The sequence below is a fragment of the Halichoerus grypus genome, chromosome 15 (genome assembly GCF_964656455.1).
Source record: "Halichoerus grypus chromosome 15, mHalGry1.hap1.1, whole genome shotgun sequence".
Taxonomy (NCBI): Eukaryota; Metazoa; Chordata; class Mammalia; order Carnivora; family Phocidae; genus Halichoerus; species Halichoerus grypus.
Window position 1 is genome coordinate 1,989,997 of NC_135726.1, and position 22,311 is coordinate 2,012,307.

The 22,311-nt window shown below is 53.1% G+C and overlaps 1 long non-coding RNA gene across 11 annotated transcripts in view; it reads right to left on the bottom strand.

The window, feature by feature from the left end:
* Positions 1-398: 398 nt before the first annotated feature.
* The window catches only part of LOC118541327 (uncharacterized), a 38,819-nt gene continuing 16,906 nt past the window's right edge, over positions 399-22,311 (bottom strand). For 4 of the 11 annotated variants that reach the window (XR_013444356.1, XR_013444359.1, XR_013444362.1 and 1 more), the window contains one exon: positions 399-10,578. This is a non-coding gene — a long non-coding RNA (uncharacterized LOC118541327). The remainder of the gene's footprint in view (positions 10,579-22,311) is intronic. The other 7 variants (XR_013444366.1, XR_013444361.1, XR_013444364.1 and 4 more) reach the window with 7 other exon arrangements.

Below are 22,311 nucleotides of genomic sequence, written 5' to 3' on the forward strand. Positions count from 1 at the left end.
AGATTTTATTTATTTATTTGACAGAGAGAGACACAGCAAGTGAGGGAACACAAGCAGGGGGAGTGGGAGAGGGAGAAGCAGGCTTCCCGCTGAGCAGGGAGCCCGATGTGGGGCTCGATCCCAGGACCCTGGGATCATGACCTGAGCCGAAGGCAGACGCTCAACGACTGAGCCACCCAGGCGCCCCAAGAAATTTTTACATTTTTAAAAAGATTTTATTTATTTGAGAGAGAGAGAGAGAGCGCGGGCACATAAGCGGGGGAGGGGCAGAGGGAGAGGGACAAGCAGACTCCCTGCCGAGCACGGAGCCTGACGTGGGGCTCGATCCCAGCACCCCGGGATCATGACCTGAGCTGAAGGCAGATGCTTCATCAAAGGAGCCACGCAAGCGCCCCCAGAAATTTTTACATTTTTAATGTCAAAGCCACCAATATTTTCTTCCACAGTTTGTACTTTGGGTATCTTGTTAAAGAATTCCTTCCCAGCCATGAAGTCAGGAAGATACGGCTTCTTTCCCCCAAAGTTGTACACATTTTGCTTTCTGCTGTCACAGGCCTCTTTGCCATTAAAGGCAGCCGTCAAAGAGTCAGGCTGCTCCTCACCTGCATTCCCACCCAGCTCCCGCCTCCTGCTGGCTCCTTTCTGCCCTCTCTGCCGCCATCCCTCCTCACGTCTTCCCTCCCATCTGTTCTCCCACCCCCACCCCCAGTCCTCCATCTATCCTGCAGAACAGTCCCACTCTCCCCAGGCCCTCCTCCTGCACCCAGCTCCAGGCCAGAGAGTCTGACTAACACACCAGCTCTGTTACGTGCCCGCTGTGGGATTTCAGCCACATGCTCAGCCTGCCACAAACACGTGCCACAAAGCTTGATGCAAATGCCTGCGCAAACACCTGCTCAGATGGCTGCCACCGAAACCACCCTGCCCGTCCGCACCCCCGTCCACCCTGGTCTCTGCCCATGGAGCTGACCTGTCTGTTCTGCAGAAACAGCCATCTTTGCTCTCCGGCTTCTAGATGCCTACAGCATGCCCTGGTGCAAGGTGAGTGTGACGGTGCAGAAGGAGGTCCGAGTGTTTCCTCCTCTGGACCCTTCCCCCAGGGTGGCATCCGGCCAGGTCCCTCAACTGAAGGGCACACCCCCTCAAGGCTACGGCTTCATGCTCCCCCCACATTCCAGCCCCACTCCCCTGCATACCCCAGGCAGGATCACTGCATTATCCTCATGGCCCTCTGCCTGCCACACCCCTATGAATCACACTCCGTAAGCACCTCCTCGTGCGGTCCTATGGTGGGTGTGCAATGGCCACCCTCCCTCCTTCAGAAACCCCAACTGCTCTCAGTCGAGGCAGAAACCCTCAGAAAGAAAAGTCAGAAAGGCAATGGCAGGCAAATGCACCAACAGGTTCCAAAGACAATTTAACTGGTGATGACCAGTTGGACCACTGTTCTCCTCAAGATGGGATGTCATAAAGATGTGTGGTGACAGTCAGCATACTCCAGGGCCAGCCTGGCCACCAGAGAGTCAAGCTGTCCCTTCTGGCACTTGCTGGGCCCTGAGCTCTGATGAAAGCTGCTAGGCGATGAAGGGGGAGACGTCAGCAGGAGGGCGTGGTGATGGGCCCAGGTTTTCCCCGGGGCTTTGTCAAGGTCAGAGGAGGAGGCGGCCTCCTTCCACCCCCCAGCCAGCCTGCTGGAAAGTTAAATTCCATCAGAGAGCAGGGACTGCTGCCAATTAGAGATAGAGGGGACAGCGTGAAGGGCACACGCTCTGAAGTTGGGTCGGCCTCTGCCGAGTGCCCAGCCCTGCCGTTCTCTAGCTGCGTGGCTTGGCAGGTCCCTCAGCCTCTCTGAGCCAGGTGTCCTGGTCCGCGAAGCGAGGGCGGCATTCCTGCCCTTGTAGAGTTTTAGAGATGTGCTTATGAGCCGTTCGAACTGTGGCACATTAGTTATGCTTAGCATGCATAGCCACAGTGGGGAGCATTCCTAGGATTAACACGAAAACAGCACTGCTAACCAAACACGCTCTTTGAACTTAAGAAAAACGCGCATCTCTTTTAATGTTGAAACTGCTGACCGTTGACCTTCACTGCTTAGTCGCACAGATGAGGATGCTGAGGCCCAGAGAAGGTGAGTAGCTTGCCCGAGGTCACACAGCAGTAGCAGAAATGGGTCTGGAACTAGGGCCTTCTGAAACTGTTTTCACAGTCTCATGCTGCGGCAGACACATCCTAGGGTGACTGGCAATGAACCACACCCTGTTGGGGTCCTCTCCCCTCAAGTGTGGGCAAGACATGTGAGTTGCTTCTTTCTTTAAAAAAGATTTATTTATTAATTTGAGAGAGAGAGCAGGGGGAGGGGCAGAGACAGAAGGAGAAAGAGGATCTCACGCAGACTCCACACTGAGCGCAGAGCCTGATGCGGGGCTCAATCCCATGACCCCGAGATCATGACCTAAGCCAAAACCAAGAGTTAGACGCTCAACCGATTAAGCCACCCAGGCGCCCGTGACTTGCTTCTAACCAACAGAATATGGGATGCCCCTACATTTCATCACATAAGGCTCTGTCTTAGCTGATGGAGGGAGAGAGATCCTCCCGAGGGCCTTGCAGAAGTAAACAGCCGTGCTAGGAAATGCCCGTGGACAGAGCCGTGAGGTGGGGCCTGAGCGTGGCCTCTAGGTGATATCCAGTGATGAAGTAAGGTCCTCGGTCCCTCAGTCACAGGGAAATAAATACGGCCAACAATCTGAGTGAACCTGGAACCAGCCTCCCCGGCTGACTCTCCGGATGAGAGCACAGCCCAGCCGACACCATACTGCAGCCAGTGAGGCCTGGAGCAGAGACCCCGCACAGCCGAGCCTGGACTTCTGACCCACAGTAACTGGGTGTTTTCAGCCACTAAGCTTGTGGTAATTATTATGCAGCCTAAAAAACGAACACACACGGTCCTTCTGAGTGCTGCTAAACATCCCACCTTCCCTACCTGCAGCAGACAATCAGGGCTTAATCTCTCCTTTGCTGTCATTGATGTTCAGGGCCCCTGGGCTCTGGGCCGGCCCGTGGTGGCACAGATGCCTTGATCTATCTCCCCGCCACTCTCACAGCAGAGACCCCTGGCTTCCAACAGGCGCACGCGGCTCACGGTAAACACCACGGCACCAGCCTCCTTGCAGGGAGACACAGCCACGGGACCAAGTTCCCACCAGGGGCTTGAGCAGAGGTGATGTGCACAGTTCCCGAACGCCTCCTTAAAGCCTGGGGAGTGCCCTCCCTCGCACCCCCTTCCTGCTGGCTGCGATGCAGCCTGAGGTGAGCCAGCTTGGTTAGGCATTATGTGCCCCAGTGAATGGGGCGCTTTACCTCACTCCGCTTGCTGCCGGGAGGTGGCCCTCCGCCCTCAGCCCTCTCCAGGAATGCCCTCAGCTGAAGATGGAGGCCTTGCTCAGAGCCATAGCCCCCTGTGGTCCCTGCAGGAGATGAAGTCCCAGCCCCTCACCTGTGCTTGAGACACCTCAAAGGGCCACCCCACCCCATGAGGTTGCATCACAAAGCAGGTGCTCCCTCTGTCCGGCAGCATCTTGGGACCCCTTCTGCGTGCAGATCTCCCCCTGGGGTTAGCCTGCAGCCTGGTGAACAAGTCAGCACCAGGGGACTCGGAGAGTTATAAGTGAGGAGATGCCTGAACCCCACCAGCTTGACCTTGACATGAGAGAGACAGAAAGAAACCCCCACCTCTGCTGCTTTGGTTTTCTTCGTTAGAGTTAATATATCAGGCTGCCTATATGGACTGAGTCCCTGTCACTGCACGCACCTGTAAGTTTCCTGCACCCGGAGGGCTGTGCTTTTTCCAATTTGCCCTAAGACATCCCATAGACTGGTTCGTGCCCCATATGCCAAATGGCCTTGAAGACTTGCAGGAGAAGTCAAGGAGGGCCCCTGCCTGCGCACGGTGGGATCTGCACGGGACTGGGAAGGCGGTGAGGCCAGTTACAGCATGACGGGTGGCCAGCAGAGTCAGAAGTCCTTACGGGAAGTTTCCTACAGAAACGCAGCTCACCCGGGAAGCATGTGGCTCACACAGGACCACAGAGCCCCTGCCGGCACTGGGCCTCCAGCTGCAGGATTATTTGCAGAGCATGCACGGCAGGCGGGCCTGTGTGGGGGGCGGCACGGGGTGATCGTAGAGGCCTCTCAGAGGCCTCGGATAATGCAGTCCATGCTAGCATGTTCAGGATCCTGTGTATCTGAAAGACCTTAACCTTTACTATCAAATGTGGGGAATCAATCACCAAGTTATTACCAATAACAGTGTATTTTACAGTGATGACACAAACAGATCAATAAAACGTGGTGACCACTGGAGTGATTTCGGCACCGGGGCTCCGCGCACATCATGGCTGGCAGAGAGAGCGCCTGATCTCGAGGCACCGGCTGCAGGGTGGAGAACGGGGCCAGCATGTCTGATCGTGCTCACCTGCTGGGCACCAGGTGTCTGGAGGAAATTGATCTGTACCCGGCGGACCCCTCGTACTCCCTTGTTCATGGAGGTCCCCCATAAATAGGGGTGGTCCCTGAGCTAGGGGAGAGCCTCTGGGAAGCCGCCTGTCTGAATCAAATACAGCAGAACCAGTTTCGGTTCAGGGGAGAGTGTCCGGCCTCCTCCCTGGTTTGGAGGATCCATTTTTGCCATTTCTGTGAACCCAGAGTTTGGTGTGTTTAAAGCTCCCACAGCCACGGCTGTGGTGATTGTGCGGAGGATGTCCTTGGCTCCTGCAGGCCCTCTGCCTTCCCCAGTGGAAATGCCTGGGGGTTTACATCACTCTAGGCAGCCCTTCACCAAGACGTGGGCATCCTGGGTGGTCTCCTTCCCCCATGCTTATACCCACTTCTCCAGGGGACGGACACTTCTAATAGTCACCTGAAAACAAATCTTCACGTTAGGTTCTGCTTCTGGGCAGCTTGTCCTAAGAAAAAAGATCCGGGGAAGGACCTGCACGCAGAGGGGACAGCACTGTGCAGTTATTAAAAACACAGCAGCTGCAGCTACTGATCTGGGGACACCTTTAAAATATACTGTTAGGGACGCCTGGGTGGCTCAGTTGGTTGAGTGTCTGCCTTCAGCTCAGGTCATGATCCCAGGGTTCTGGGATTGAGCCCCACAATGGGCTCCCTGCTCAGTGAGAAGCCTGCTTCTCCCTCTCCCCTGCTTGTGTGCCCTCTCTCTGTCTAATAAATAATCTTTAAACAAATACAAAAAATGAAATAAAATATACTGTTAAGTGAAAAAAGCAAGGTGCCTATGAGTGCATAGAGTATCCTTATTTTTTGAAAGGGGAAGGATAGAACTTACACTGTATGTGTTTGATCTTCATCCAGAAAACTAGCAGAAATTGAGACACTAACAAAAGTGCCTAGGACAGTGAGTGGACGCAAGTGCACGTGTGCGGCTCTCTGTGGGGTTAGGTCACTGAGTGCCATGGGTTTCCACCAATCCAAAAAGTAAAATACAGACTCCTGGGCCCCATCCTCCTGGGAGTCTGCTGCAGCTGGCCTGGGGTGAGGGGCCAGAATCTTGAAAGGCTCCATGGCTGGCCGATGCTCCGCCAGGCTCGGGGGCCTTGTTCTGGACGATTTCATCAAGAGGCTTAACAAAACCCAACCACTAACACCCCGGTGGTGCTGCTTTCCAGGACATGCGCCAGCCCTCACTGGAAGCACAACTGAAAGCCTCCTTTCAATTCTGGTGACCCCCGATAGCGCGCGGGAGCTGGGGGCTCCCGGCTGGAGATCAGCCGCCTTCACCGGCCTCCGGGGTCCCTTCAAGCCCAAGCTTGCGCCACGTCCCTGTTGCCACAGCAACGGCACACACAACGGTTTCTGTGGATTTCGGGTCTATAAATAATTTCTAGATCAGTCGTTGTGGTGTGAACGGGGTGGGCTCGGCAGGGCGGTTCGTGGTGGCCGGGCCACTGTCCACGGGAAACGGCCATGCTCGGGAAGCAAGGTCACAGCCCTGTCCTGTCCCACCGGGCAGGGGCAGCCTAGCCCCATCCTGCAGCGGTTTCTGCTTCAGAGACCGTATCTGGGGCGGTTCCATCTTGTCTGTGAACCCCAGAGATGTTCACCTCCGAAGTGGCTGTGTGGTGGCAGGGACGATGTGGGTGTTCAAAACCCCTTCTGGGGACTTGGGGACTAAGGAAGCCTCAAAGGAGCACAGGTGTGGATCTCGCTGTTTCTGAGCCAGCAAGGACAGTCCTGTTGCATGCTCTGTTGGGCTGGGGGAGCTCAGGCAGAGCGAAGGGACCGGGGTCTGCGGGTCTGGGTTCTAGTCTGCCTGGCTCCCTCGGTGCCCGAAGCAATGCTTTCCACGTTCTGAGGATGCTCTTCTCCACCGGCCCTCCTCTTCTCCTTCTCCTCCCCCTCCTTCTTCTCCTTCTCCTTCTTCTTCTTCCTCTTCTTTCTAATAGTGTCTCCAGGGAAGGACTCACATTCACAAACCAAGGGCTGAGGAGGTGGATTTGGTGGTTAAGTCATTTGAAAATCCAGCTGATTGAACGCCTTTGCTCTCTGGTGAGAGTGAGTCCCCGGTGGGACACCTGAAGGGCCCCCTGGCCCATGGCCAGCTGCGTGGTGTGGCAGCAGGGCGTCGTACTGACCCCCTGGGGTGGGAGTATGACGGCGGGTCCCCCGTGCAGTTCTGCCTCTGAGGTTCCTGCTGTCCATGGCACATGGCACATTCCACAAGCATGCCGGAGCCATGTTCCATGCAGCTCTGTTTACTACAGTGAAGACCTGGAACGGCCTCATGTCTCTCCGGAGCGAGGGGTGGATACATTCCTCCTGGTGCCTGAGTACCAACAACCAGCGCGCAGTCAGAGAGAAAGAAGGGGTGGGTCTGTCCGAGGTGAGGCAGAACAGTCTCCGGGATGAACGAAGGAAAAAGAACAAGGCACATGGATGCCCCCGCTTGTGTAAGAAGAGGTGCATGCCATGCTGCAAACACACAGCTGTGTACGTGCACACATGGTCACGGACACACATACACGCATGCACGTGGATAAAGACTATTTCTGAGAAGAAACGGATGACCTTGCTTAGCTCTGGAAAGGTGGGTCTGGCACCCTGAAGGTTTGGGGTAGAAGGAGACTTACTTTTCATTGCACACTCTCTGTAGCGTTTGGGTCTTATCATTTGCATACATTAATTTTTCAATTAAAAAAAAAAACAGATGAACGGAAGCATGAAAAAAAAAGAATGAAGGGCAGAAAACGAAAGGAGCCAGGAAGGGAGGCAGGAATCTTCATTTCTCCTGGCTTTCAGGGGGTTGTGCCTGGGAGGTCAGAGGGCAGGAGGCCCAGTGTGGTTTCAGTCTGGGCACTCAGCACAGGCAATGAAAATGCAAATCAGATAGGAGAAGGCTTCTCTCCGCCTGCGCCAGCCCCTGGGCTGGTAGGAAATGCATTCTGGAGGGCAAAGGGCAAACTGTGAACTTGTGTTCCCCGACTGCATGGAGGCTGGGGTTTGGGCTTCGGGAGCAGCCGAGTGAACCGGGAAGCAGGTCTCAGGGCACTGCATCCACCCTCAGCCCAGGCGCAGCACCCCCCCCCCCACCCCCCGCGCCGGCGTTTTCCACATTTCTGGAACGAACGCCGGTCTCAGGCAGTCGGGCCTCCCGAGCTGGTGTCTGCTGACCGGCTGCGCTCACGGTGAGGGAGACCCGGCGTCAGCAGTGAGGGTCTAAGGGCCAGCCTCACTGGACATGGAGAACGCGGGGAGAACCTCTTTAAACAGAAGTGCTGGATGCGAGAGAATCGGTTGGCAGCGCGGGAAGAAACTGTCATAATTTCCACTTGAATTCATCTCATCCTTCTACAGCTTCTCAGTTACGTTTGCTAACGTACACAAAGCCACAGCAGCGTGCAGATCCGGGCCTTCTGCACAGTAACACAGTGACAGCCAGCCCCTCATGCTGCCCGTGCTACATAGCCCGGCCCCCAGCCGCTCACACGCACACTCATTCGCCCCTCACAACTCGGTGAGGTGCTCTCGCTCCCAATGTGGGCAGAACTGGGCACCCCCATCCACCCGTCAAAGTCCTACCCCCCAATGTGGCTGAATTTGCAGCAAGGGTAGCAGATGAAAGGCGTTCCAGAGGGGGCCCTGACCCGAGAGGCTCAGCATCCTTACAAGAGACGTCAGACAGCACTCTGCTCCCTCCATCATGTAAGGATGCAATGGGAGGGTGGCGGCCTGCGAGCCAGAGTCCTCCCCGCAAACCGTGGTCTCGGACAACTGGCCTCCAGAGCCGTGGGACGGTTGGCGTGTGCTGTTTAAATCACCCAGCGTGTGGTGTTTTGTTAAGGCACCCACAGGACGCGAGCAGCCCTCGTCGTGCAGGTGGGGAAACGGAGGTGTGGGGAGTTTGAGGAGTGCGGCCAGGGCAGCCAGCAGGGGATGTGCCTCGGAGTTGGGCTGAGGAGCCCAGGCTTTTAATTACATAGAGTAGGGCATGCTCTTTTATTTTTTTAACCTCATATGGCAATATGTTAGAAAACGTCTGGAAACTACCAGATTAGAAAGAAAGCATGTGAGAATCTGTGCTATGCAGAATAACCACCCCAGTGATGTCCAGGTCCCAAGGCCCTGGAACCTGTGAATATTTACCTCACTTGGCGAAGGGACCCGTGTAGATGGAGGGTGTCGAGACGTGTGGATTGTTCTGGACGATTCAGGCGAGCCCTAAATGCAATCCCAAGTATGCTCATGAGAGGCAGGCAGGGGGGTCAGACGGGGGTGAAGACGCTGAGCTGCCGGCTGGGAAGACGGAGGGAGGAGCCGCAGGCCAGGGAGCATGGCACCTCCGGAAACTGGGAAAAGCAGAACACACTCACCTCCAGAGCCTCCTGCAGACATGCAGACCATTTTAGGCTTCCGACCTCCAGAGTGTTAATACGAGGTTCGTGGCAAATCTCTGACAACAGCAGTAGAAAATGATTCAGAGTAAAAACTGCAGATTTCGGGGGTAGATCATCACGGGGATGGTATGGTTGGGAGAAGGAGCTGAAACACGCGGGCCTGTGGACCTGCTCCTCTGCAATGAGACTTGGCAAATCTGCAAAGGGCTTTGGCCCACACAGTGTGGCAGAAGTGATGTGCGACCTCTGACCTCGGTTTCGAGGGGCCCTGCAGGCCCCGCTCCCACTCTCTCGGATGGCCGCAAGGAGACCCAATCTGCCGACGGAAGATGAGGCCACGTGGAACAGAAGAGAGCCAAGCAAGCTACATGAACCACCAGGCGGGTGGCAGCGGCCACCTCTGACCATGCAGCCCCGGTGTGCCACCAAATCACTAGAGCCACGTGAGTGGTCCCATGCCATCCCACAGAAGGATCACCCGCCAAGCCCAGCCCAAACCGCCCTGCCTAAGGATCAGGAACGTGTAGATGCTGGAACCAGATCCCACCCCTTCGGGCACGGAAGTGGGGCCATCTCCCCATTACTCTCCACCTCTTCGGCCCCCAGTGCCACCCTCACTCCTGACAGGTCAGTAACAACGCCAGAGAGAACCCCCGTTCAACCTGCTCATCCTCACCACAAGTCTCGCAGGTGGTTGATCGCGGTATCACCGTTTGACAGATAGGGCACTGAGGCCGGGGGAGGTTAGTGGACCTGCCCAAGATCCAAAAGGTGGTAAGAGGAGGGAGTGGGCTTTGAACGCAGATTTATCTGACACCGGACCCACTGTCACAGAGCCTTTTGCTAGTCTACTCCACTCACTCATTCATCCAAGATAAGTTTATTGAGAGTCTTTTATGTCCAGTGCTTGGAAAGATGAACAAAAGAGACGTGGTCCCTCTCTGAATAGCTATTCAAATAGAGTCGCCATCCACGGTGATCCTGGGCTTTGTGTTTGCTTCAGTGATGGACAAGGAATGGATGTGAAAGTGGCTGTTTGTTCCGAGTATAAACTAGGATTGTGCTCGGCTGTCACAGAAAACCCACTCCCGTGGCTTGTCCAGCTAAGCTGTCATTTTCCTCAGAAGACCCTGAAGACAAGGGTCCTGGGTGGACAGCAACAGGATGGCATCATCTGTCTTTCTGCCACGCTGTCCATTCCCGAGGCAGGGTTTGTGGCTGTGGGCTTGGCTACCGCTGCGCTGGTTGGGGTCACGGGCCCACTCCTGGCCTGATCCCCGTGGCTGGAGAGACCGTGAGTTACACTTGGCCCAGCCTGGGTCATGGGCTTCCTCTATGGACAGAGGATGGGTCTGTCAGACAAAGGGGGAGGCCGGGAGCAGGAGAAAGGAGTTACAGGTCGTGTTTCCCAACAGTATGTCCCACCCACACGCTCTTCTTATAGTAGGATTTTTCTGCTCCTCCCAAAAGAAGTGGGGACTAGATCTCTTTCCCTTGAGTTGGAGCGGGCTTGTGACAATGGTCAAAGTAACTCTGTCCCAGATCTGGTGCTGGGTCATAAAGGTGATGCACCTTCCACCCACTTCTCTTGGGATGCTCGCTCTTGGAAGCCGGCTGCCATGGAGAGGTCACATGCTGGTGCCCGAGTGAGGTCCCATCAGCCCTGTGAGTGAGAGAACCTTCAGCAGATCTCAGCTCCCAGCCACTGAATCACGCTCAGATGCCGAGCTGCCCCACCTGAATCCACACAGAGCACAGACCCACTATCCCTGCCAAGCCCTGCTCAGATTACAGATTTGTCACCATGATGCACGATTTCCTTTTTCTTCTGGTGACTAGGTTTGGGGTAGTTGGTTAGGCAGTACCAGAAAACCAGAACAAGAGGAGGTGAGCACAGGTGAAGGACAGGCGTGCTCAACCACATCCTTTCTTCTGGGAGGTGAGGGCCAAAGGGCAGCAGGCACACAGAGGCGGAAGGAGACAGGCACAGAGACTCCAGGCTCGCTGGCAGCAGAACAAGGGCATGGGGCCTGGGTGTGCCTGTTTCTTGCAAACATGGAAGAATCTAAGCTGACCATTCGGTTGCAGGCTAGCTGGACCAGAAGAAACCCAGAGACGGTGTATCTGGGACCAGTGGAGAGTGAAACACGGGATTCGTGGGGCTAGCACCAGGAAACATGTGCTCCTCACCGTGCTGTGCCTCCTCTCTGACCAGGTGGAACCAGACCCACCCACATTCTTGCACCAGCTCTGGCCTTGGGCACAACCCATCCTGGGGACCAGCGGCTCTGTGATAGACTATGCTCTTGGGCCTCCATCTAAGTCCTGCCATTCGCTGCTCTGTTCCCTTGGCTCTAGATCCGAGTTTTTAATTACTGGACATAACCTTGCTAAACTCTTATCATTCCTAATTATTTTTTTCCTGTAGATTCAAGTTTTTAATAGTCGTATCATCTGAGAGTAATGATGGCTTTGTTTCTTCTCAACCCTGAGAGTTTTTATTACTTTTCTCATTCCCTTATGCTGGTAGCTGCCCCCGTACAATGTTGAACAGAAACAAGAGCCGTCCCTGCTTTGCCCCTGATTTTAAAGACACTGCTTCAAATGGGCACTGTTAAGAATGGTATTTACCAAAGCATTTTGGTAGGTGTGCTTTATCATATTAAGAAAGGTAATTGTGTTCTTTTTAAGAAATCTAAAAAAAAAAAAATTTATTTTTATCTTAAGTAGGCTCCATGCCCAACATGGGGCTTGAACTCACGACCCTGAGATTAAGAGTCGCATGCACCGGTGACTGAGCCAGCCAGATGCCCCAGCTAATGTTTAATTTTGTTCTTAATTTACCAGTTTTTAAGATAAAAGGATGTTGAGTTTTAGCCACTGCTCTTTCTCCATTGGTGCAGATGATCACCTGGTTTTTCTCCTTTAATCTGCTACTGTGATAGCTGACATTTATAGATTCTCAAATATTAAATCACTCTTGTATCCCTGGTGTAAATTTACATTTGTTTTGAAGCATCACCATTTTATATATCAAAGACTGGGTTTGCCAATATTGTAAGACTTTTGCGTCTATGTTCATGGGTAATGTTGACATATAATTTTCCATTCTCCCACTATTGGTGTCAGTATTTTTTTAGTATCAAGACTACACTGGCCTCAGAGAATGAGTTTGGAAATATTCCTCCTTTCTGTATTTGCTGGAAGAGTTTGTGTAGACTTTAAACGTCTGGTAGAACGACATCTGTAAAATGCACTGGGCCCGATGTTTTCTCTGTGGGAGCATTTGGAACGACTGTTCAGTATCATCTTTGGTTGCAGGACTGTTCAGACTTCCTCCTTCTTTGTGAGCCGGTTTTGGCTGATATGTTTTTTTCTAATACTGTTTCCATTTCCCTGCCGCTGCCTGCATTGGAAGAATCCTTGTCTGGCCAGCTCTACGTGACGGTCCAGCCTCCTGAATCTGAGCTGCCCTCGACTCTCTGGGGAAACCCAGTCTCCTTCTGCTCCTCTCTTCCTATGTTGGCATCTGAATCAGGATGATGTGGGCTGCAGGTAGCAGACCGTTGGGCTAAAAATGGCTTAAACAGCAAAGAATTTTTACGATTTAGTGTGAGCAGCTCAGAGTCGGGCAGCTCCAGGGCTGGTTCAGGGGACTAGGGTGCCACTGAGGACCCCGCCTCTTTCTTTCTGCTCCCTCATCCCCGGCACATTCGTCTGCACACGGAACACGACAGCTGCTGTCCCTATAGGCATCACATTTGTGGACATGGAAACACCCAGGAACAGGCGCAGCTCAAGCTTTGCAAGACTTATTATGGGGGAGGAAAGCATTCCCCCAAAGCAGCCCCCACACCAGGCCCTATGGGCTAGGGTCAGGTTCCAACGGAGGTCTTCACCTCTACAGTGGGGGGCAGGCCCTGCGGCCAGGAGTGGGAGGGGCGCTGGGGAGGAAACTGCGTCTGCCCCAGCACCCTCGGGCTTCACCCATGGACTGTCTCAGCGGACCCCTTCCTGACCTCTCTGGCCTGCTGCCACCCAGGCCAGCCTGACAGAAAGTACTAGCACCCATGGTGTGCGGGTAAATGTTTAACAACAGGCTCTTGGTGGGGTTGGGGGGGGGCTCGTTTGAAGGTTTGCGGATTTCCAGGATATAAAGACTCCCACTTTGGTTGATTTCAAGCTACCAATCAAAGTCATTGACTGCAGAGTTGGCAAGAGTGCATACAAGCGCTCCAGAACACCCCTCACTAAAACCCACTGGATCCTATACATGTGAGCTGGGTTGAAGGCGGATGCCCTGCCCTAGCCAGAGAACAATAATTAGGCATTAAAGGGGCTGCCCTCCCATGAATGAGACCATGTGTTGAACACCTACCATGGACTAGTCAGGTACAAAACACTGTCTTGATTCCTCTTAACCGTTCATTTGCTCAATGAGGAGATGGAGATGCAGAGACGCTAAGGCACACAGGGCCTTATACGGAACTGGATCCCAACCCAGGCTTGTCCCATCCATGTCCTTCCCCCCCAGACAAAGGCCCACGTGCGGAACAGACTCAGCTTGCTCTTGTTCAGCCCCCACGATGTGCCGGGGTAGTGCCATCAAAGTGGAGTGTTATTCATAAGAGCCCAAAATGTGGGGAAAAAACAAGTATCCAGGAACTAATAAATGGATCAATAGTGTGGTATACCCAGTGGAGTATCATTCAGCCATGAAGAGTAATGAAGTCACGACTCTGGCTGCAATGGGGATGAACCCCGGAAACATGCTGAACATGGGGATGAACTGAAACATGCAGTCATGATGGACCAGGCATGGTGTGACTCCACGTACGGGAAATGTCCAGAATACACAAATCTACAGGGACAGAAAGTAGATCAGCGGTTCCAGGGGCTGAAGGGAGGGGGAGTGGAGAGTGACTGCTACTGGATATGGGGCTTCTTTTGGGGGTAATGAAATTCTGGAAGTAGGCAGTGATGATGTTTGTGCGACTGTCTGAATATCCCAAAAGCCACTGGATTATAAAGCGAACGAAGTGCAGGATTAATTGAAAAGGGATTCTACACACACACACACACACGCACGCACGCACACACACAAGCACACACCCAGCTGAGGCCTTCTACAGACCTCTTGTGATCACTGAGCGGGACTGGCCAAGTCGCCCAGCTAAGGAAGTCCTTAATCCGGGGTCCTGGGCTAAGGAAGCACTTTACATGCATGTTTCCCACTAAGTCCCTCAACCCCCCTACAGGTGGGTCGGATTATTAACCCCATTCCACAGGTGAGAAAACGGAGGCTCAGAGTGAAATTAAGCAACTGGGCAGTTGACAGCAAGTCAGGACTTGGACCCTGGTCCATTGGACTCCAAAGTTTGTGTTCCAAATGCTTCACTGTTGTAAAGTGAGCTCTGGGTTGCTGGGGGACTCCTCTTTCCTCCTTCAGGATGCTGGTTCAGCTGACTCTGCAGCTCACAAGGCTACCTAGCCTAGGAGCAGCCCCCCATCTCTCAGCAGGAAGGACTGAGTGCTGGAAGAAAGGGCCCTCTGTTGTGGGAAAGAAGCCTGTGCTAAGAGGACAGGGTCCCTGCTCTGACACTCAGTTCTTTGGCTACACCACTGGGTGACCTAGGTAAGCCCCATCCCCTCTGCAGCCTCATTTTGCTTACCTTAAAAAATGAGGGACCCCACACATCACTGGTCCTCAACAGGGGCACTGCTGCCCCCTAAGGAATATTCTGGAAATTTGCAGGGCTTCCATGAGTGGGACAATTCCCCAAAATGGAGAATCCCCCCAACCCCTCCACTTTCCAGTGTCCCACCAGACCTTCATGGAAATGAAAGATCTTGGAATTTATGGGTCAAGAACCTAGCTCCATTTTCTGTTTGTCTGCTTTTTTGCAGAGCTATAATGTGTGCTGGGTCATCCAGGACCGCAACTACCGCGCAGTCAAGGGGAAGTGGTTGCTTCCATTTGGACTTGGCCGAGAGTCGGTCACCATTTTGGAAAATCACATCGCCGGAGCAATGCCTTCATGGTGTTTGAGCCTCCGTGGGACACACCCGTGTCACCGAGCTTCTCCCTCCGGTGCAAGCGACTGACCACTGTGTTGTCTAGTAGGGTCAGCCCCAGACATTTATCTTTGAAATCCATACTGTTTAATTTTAGATGACCTCTCCTTTATGTTACAGTTAGGGCCTCATGTTGGTTGTTTTTTGCAATGGGTGTGTGTCCTATGAATTTCATTTCAGAATAAGAAAAAGAGCATTCAAAAAAAATTTTAAGGTGTTAGTTAGGGCTGAAATAGGTCTGGGGACCACTGAGCTCCGTTTGATTTCTTCAGATCCCTTCCAGCTTCTAAATAATGAAACCTGACCTCAGAACACTTTTTCCACAATTCTAATAAAACCGAGTGTGTAGTGCCTTTTAAACAATTTCAAAACCGTCGCTGCGCCTCAGTGGCCCACGTGCATCCAGAAGCTGATCTCAACTAACTGACCCTGTGGACTCTCGAGAGGCTTCCTTCTGTCCCCGTGTAGATCACCAGCTCATCGGTAACCCACACTCACAACCAACTTCCCTTGTGTGCTTCCTTCTCACCTCAAGAGAGAAAAAAGCCAATACCCCAGACTCAAACTCTTTCTTATGCCATTTCTTTGTGCTCTAACAAGTTCAGTGCCTAACTGGAATGTTTACTGCAAGACAAAAATAAAATAAAAATAAATAGAAGATGATTTCCGAGGAAGTCAGAAAGTTCCAATTTTTGTTCCCATTTTCCAAATTTTGCTGTGCTTGAGTGAGTTCACGCCGTGTGCCATTCCTTCCTATTAATTACTGCTCCCAGGCTTATCTTCCCTCATCTCTTCTCTAGCTTATTATATTTTAACGGCAGCCAGCAGAAGGGTTTGGGCACCGCCCTTCCCATCTGCGTGGAACAGAATGTTCAGAACGGCTGGTGTAGGGATGCCACGCAGGACTGGCAGATGCGCCAGGGAGCGGAAAAAAGCAAAAGTGAGGAGGTGAGGAGCAGAACCCACCAAAGCCGGGCAGGGAGCAGACCAGGAGGAGGGGCACTCCGTGTTGAAGAGCAGCCCCCCCCAACATTCACATCTGCCCGAAACCTCAGAATGTGACCTTGTTCGGAAACAGGGTGCTTGCAGGTGTATAGTCAGGCTATGAGGAGGTCGTATGGGATTGGGGTGTGCCCTAACGTGGGCCCGCTTCTTGTAAAGGGAGGGCAGGACACAGAGAGATACGGAGGGGAGGCCAGGTGGCGGCAGGGGCAGACGGTGGAGGGACACGGTCACAAGCCACGGGACGCCAGGAGCCCCCAGAAGGTGGAAGCGGCAGGCAGGACCCTCCCCTGCAGCCTCCAGAGGAAGCGTGGCCCTGCCCACACCATGACTTCAGACTCTGGCCTCCAGAACTGAAAGAATACATTTCTCTTGTTTGAAGCCCTCCAGTTTGTGGTACTTTGTATGGCGGTCATAGGAAACTCTTCCAGGGCTTACAATGGAAAACCAAGAAGGTAAGTGTTGTGGACTGAATGTTTGTGTCCCCCGCCCCCCGGCCAAATTCTTATGTTGAAACCCTACCCTTGATGTGACATGACGAGGTGGGGCCTTTGGGACGTGCTATGGGTTAGATGAGGCCATAAGGATGGAGCCCCGGGAATGGGACCCATGCCCTTCTGAGAGTTGGGAGGGGCTTGCTGTCCCAGCTCTGTCCCCCATCATGGGAGGGTACAGTCAGAGGTCACCAGAGCCCCCCCATGCTGCACTCTGCCTCTAGAACTATGGTAAATAAATGTGTTGTTTATAAGCACCACCAACCCCCACCCCAATTTGTGGTATTTTGTTGAAGCAGCCCAAGCCGACTAAGATAATAAGTAGGCTGACCCCCATCCGCTCCACCCAGCTAACAACTGCAAAATTGATTTTGAGAACCAGAGTGGTGTGTGGGATGGAGGAAGGACCTGCTGGGCTCTTGCCTTGCTGAAAGGTAGGGGAGGTTATAGACTCACTGAGCCCTGGGTATATGTCAGCCCAGGCTGGTTGAGCCACATCCTTCTCCCCTCTGGTCATGCTTGATACCAGCAGCAGCCGGCATTTACTGAGTCTTTGCTACAATCCTGGCACTAGCCACGTGAAAAATACGAATACTGACAACTGCATTCTATATAACCTACTGATAATTCTATTCATAAATAGAATGAGTTGACTCCATATTTTATCCTCAAAACAATTGTATTTCATCAAATATTAGACGCCAGGAGTTGTAAGATACATCGTTATGTTCTATACTACTTAGAATCAAAGAAACTTCCAGGGAAACACGTCCTTACTTGTAAATACATTCCAATTTTAGAGATGTTAACACGTGAATCTTCAAATCGATGACATGTGGTGCTATTGTCACCCCTATTTTATGGATACGAAAATCGAAAATCGAGGCCAAGTTTACACCACTCTTTTTTTTTTTTTTTTTAAATGGAAGGATATGGTTCTTTTTTTTTTTTTTTTTTTAAAGATTTTATTTATTTATTTGAGAGAGAGAGAGCATGAGAGGAGGAGGGTCAGAGGGAGAAGCAGACTCCCTGCCGAGCAGAGAGCCCGATGCGGGACTCGATCCTGGGACTCCAGGATCATGACCTGAGCCGAAGGCAGTTGTTTAACCAACTGAGCCACCCAGGCGCCCCAAGTTTACACCACTCTTAAAGGGTAGAGCCACGATGAAAGCCACTGGAAGTTTGGCTCTGGGGCCTGAGCTCTTAGGGTACACACTGCACTTCCCACAGGGAATACTGCCAACTCTACAGCTTTGAGAGTCTTAGGCTGAGTCTCCTGGTTGTCACTCAAGGGCCATTCTCCCCCTTTTTCTTTAGCATTACAAACCTTGAGTTTCAGTGGGCACTTGGTCACTGGCTACGAACTACATTTCCCAGCCTCCTTTGCAGCTAGCTGGGGCCATGTGACTGGGTTCTGGCCAATGGGATATAGGCAGAAGAAAAGAGTAAAACTCCTGGGCCTTGTCCTTACAAAGAGGAGGGGGCGCCCTTTCCCTCCTCTGGTTTCCCTCTTTGCCCTGGCTGGAATGCAGACGTGCTGGCAGGAGCTGGAGCAGCCGCCTTAGGTCTTAGGGTGGATTACATATTGGGGTTGGCAGCGCAACAAGACAAGATATAAAAGAGCAGCTAGGCTTGTCATGTTAGCCTGAATTGTTTAGTCTTGGGCAATCATGAGAGAAAGAAAGAAACCTCTTCCTTGGTTAAGCCACTGTTATTTTGGCCTCTGTTGGAGCAGCCGAGATGTAATCCTAACTAATACACACCATTGTGTGCTGGATGCTGCCCAGGAGGCTCAGTCCCTGCCCTCCAAGAGCTGTGGGTTCACTGAATGAGAATGTATATAAAACACCCAATGCAGTGCTGAGCGCAGAGGAGGCCCTGGGGAGAAAAGAGTCAGTTCCTCACACAAACACGGGTAACTGAGGCATCAGTTTGCATATTGTGACATTCTCCTGCTTTCTCCAAATCCTACCCAGGTATGGCTGGAAAGGCAGCATGACTCTTATTTTACTGGGTTCCTTTGCCCAGCTCCCTACCACGTACACCTTAACAAATACAACGTTTTCTTGGTAGGCAGAGCAATTCATAACGAAGCTGTGGGGCTGCCTTTACACCCCAGAATGCTTACGCCTTCCTCGAATAGCCGCATCCCACTCTTCCTTCCTGAGCCACCCGTGGCCAAGTCCCTGTGGTCCTCACCAGGCCAGAGCGCGGCTCACAACCCAGCCTGAGGGCCAGGGCCCTTCATCCCTCTGGCCACAGCAGCCGCTTTAGATGAGACTCGTGCCCAAGCTGAATCAGCCTGCATCTTTACTAAGAACTGATATTGGATGTTGGGGGAGGGAAGATCTGGCTCCTCACTTGAGATTTGGAGCTGCAGTGATCATGAAATCTATTGCAGTTGCTACAGCTATGTAACAAATTACCCCAAGCCTAGTGACGGAAGACCACCATTTACTATGCTTATGGATCCTGTGGGTCAGGACAAAGCACAGTGTGGATGACCCTGCTGCTCCACAATGTCTGGGGTCTTGACGGCAAGTCTTGAAAGCTAGAGTCTGGAATTTACTGAAGGCCCAGCCTTTCATATGGGGCAGTAGCTGCTGTCAGCAGGGGCCTCAGGTCCTCTCCATGTGGTCTCTTTGTGAAGGCCAGCCTGGGCTTCCTGACAGCATGGTTGCTGGTTTCCAAGAGCTAGTGTCCCCAAAGAGAGCAAGCCAGGTAGACGCTGCAGGCCTTTTAAGGCCTAGCCTCAGGAATTACATGGAACTTCCACCACTATCTGTGGATTGAGGCAGTTCAAAGGGCATTCAAGGTCAAAAGGAGGGACCATAAACCCCAGCTCCTGATGGAAGTATGTTAAGGCCACATTTTAGAAGAGTGTGTGGGATGGGATGTGTGTAGATGTCGCCAAATTTGGAATACACAACAACATATCACAGAAGCCCTAGAGGTACTACCACCCCTAGCCAAATGTTGAGGTTATCTACAAAATGAGGCCAACACAGAGGAAAGCAGAGCAAAGAGAAGGCGAGCCCCCTGGATCCAGTTGTACCTGAAGCTTGACTCACCTGTAGATTGTCTTTTCCAGATAGTGAGCCAATAAACATTATTTTTCCTTTAGAGATCTGGGTGGAATTTCTATCATTTGCAGCCAAAAATGTCCCAAGCAACATAGAGACCGTAAGCACGGAAAAGCTCGGCCAAGGCAGGACTCCAGCAGTTAGCAGCATGAAGCACTTGCCTGTGCTCTGAAATGACATGTTTTCCTCTGCTCTTGGCTCACCAGAGTCCCCAGGCCAGCATCCCCAGTATGAATTTGCCACTCCCTTTAGAGGGCAAGAATTGATGACAGTCAGTTTTTTGCTTGGCTTAGGCTTAAGCAACCAAAATGTTCCCTTTTGCCACGAGTGCAATACAGGGTAGCATCTGGAAAGTGCTATCCAAATGACCCAGATCAAGGTGATGGTTAACACAAGAGAGAGCAACCCTGGGGCCTGGAACATTCCTCCAGGCTCGTCCTGCAGGGAGATGCCAGGCCTTGGGCAGAGAGTAAGAGCACTGTAGCTGGCATCTGCTCTGTGCCAAGCATTGGTGTCTGCCCACCTTACTCCCAATCTTTACAGTAATCCTGCAAGGGAGGTCTCATGTTACCAAGGAGGAAACAGAGGCGGAGAGAAGCCATGCAACTTGCCCAAGATCCACACCAGGAAGCTGTGAAGCCAGACATGTGGGTTTCTGACTGCCTGAATTCTTTCATGCCAAGCTGGTGGGGCTGGGAGGAAACCGGCGCAGGGCACTCTAGGCGAGGTGGACCACATGCTTGCCTCTGCGTGGGGAGGGAGGACCAGCAAGTCTGTCACGTGGCCAGAGCAAGGAGGGGAGGGGCTCGTCACGGGAGCAGATGCTGATGAGGGGGCTTGGTCAGACAGGATGGTCAGAGAGGCAAGGACTGGCATCCTGCCAAGGCCATTCTTCTGTGACCTATGTGTAAATCAAGGCCTGGCCACTCTGAGCAGGGTTTCGGTTGCTGGTTGGTGACTGTCGACCGGCTCCTGCTTGCCAGCCTCTCTGTTTGGCACTTGGCTGGGTAGACAGAAATGAGTCACACCCCGGTCCTGCCTGAGCCCCCCTTCCTCTTCCTGGGGCGCAGGCTGCCTGCCAATCCGAAATAAGCAATGCGTGGCCCGAGGGTTCAGGATCTGTGAGGGGAAGGAGCCCTGGGACAGGTTCTCCTGCTGGAGGACCTCAAGCTTTGCAGGGTGGACTCTGGCGGGGGCCCCGGACTTCAGAGACCTGGGTGGTCCCACTGCCGTCAATGGACTGAGGTCCAGGGCTGGCTGTGCCTCTGGTCAGCCATCTGGCCCTGGGCAAGTCCCTTCCTCTCTGCCTCTCAGTTGCTCATGTATAAAATGGAGCAAACCGATATCTGCAGCACACTGACCTCCTCCACCCCAGGCCTCCTGTTGATCTTACTCCCAGATCCTGGGCGCTGTGCTGCTCCTGTCTGACCTGTAATCGGGTATCCATCTTTCCTTTCTGTTCCGTAAACTCGCCCGTCTCCACCCAGTAACCCCCACCCCTGAATCCAACATGGCTAGCAAGAGTCAACCCCAAAATCCTGGGTGACAGAGTGACCCAGTTGGGCATCGTGCCCCGCCCCACACAACTGCTAATGTCCCAAAGGGGACTGGCATCCTTGCCTCAAAGCCCGCAAGGTGCTTTATCTGCTCCTGGTGGTGGCCAGAGCCCCCCCCAGTCTCCAGAGCCAGGCAGAAGGGACACATGTCGGGGAGGAGGGGGGAGGACCCAACACAGGAAGTGTGGCCAAGAAGCACCCTTACAGTCTGAGTGGGGCACTTTCCAGAAGTGGGATGTGGCCTCATGTGTCAGAGCTGCTGGGGAAGGCAAGGCAGGATGTGATTAATGTCGGCCGTGGGTGTGACAGCCCGCCAGCCTGCCAGCCCGCACTCTCATTGTTAGAGCAGAACAAATGCAGCCCCCCGCCTGCTCCCCTGCCTGCTGCCTGCCCAGCCCTGCCCTGCGTTGAGTCCCCCTCCTCCCTTGGGGTGTACAAACCCACAGTGCCAGGCTCTTAAAAATAGCATCCTACCCGAAACGTAGGCATGAGACGGAACTCCAGAAAAGGAGAAAGCGTCTCCTCCCTTGACTTGGAGCACGTGGACTCTGAGCGAGCTGTGCCTGGCGCTCACAAGGGGCCTCTCTCCGTGCCTTCTGTTCCGCGTGGGGAAGGGAAAGCCCATGTGGTAAGCTCCCTAGCCTAAAGCCAGCACCGTGCTTCAATGGGGCTGCTGCGTGGGGCATCACTCCTCCCACCCAGGGCCGCTCTGTGCCCCGGCCGTGAAGGAGAGGCTGACCCGAGGAACAGACACTGGGAGCTACTCACTTCCTACCTTCCTCCCAGAAGGTCACCACGGGCTGGCTGTGACCTTGGCCTCTCCATCCAGCCTCTCCCGTGGGGTCAGTGACCCACCTGATTGCAGTTTCTGCCATGTTTTTTTTTTTTTTTCTCTCAGCTTTGTTGATAATAGCGAAAAATCAGAAGGAGCTAAAACATCCAAAAATAGGGGTCAATCAAGGTAATTATCGCGAAGGCACCAAAGAGTACCCTGTGGTCTTCCAGAAGCCTCTTCAGAACGCCCCATTGTCATTTGTCACCCCGATCGCCCATCCCGTGACCCCCTTCAGGGGAGAGAGAGAGAAGAAGCAGCAGCTGGTACGTTTCTTTTGACAATGATTCTAAAACACGTCCCTATTTCAGAAACATCAAAGTGTGGGAAAATATGCAATCTGGTGAAATGGAA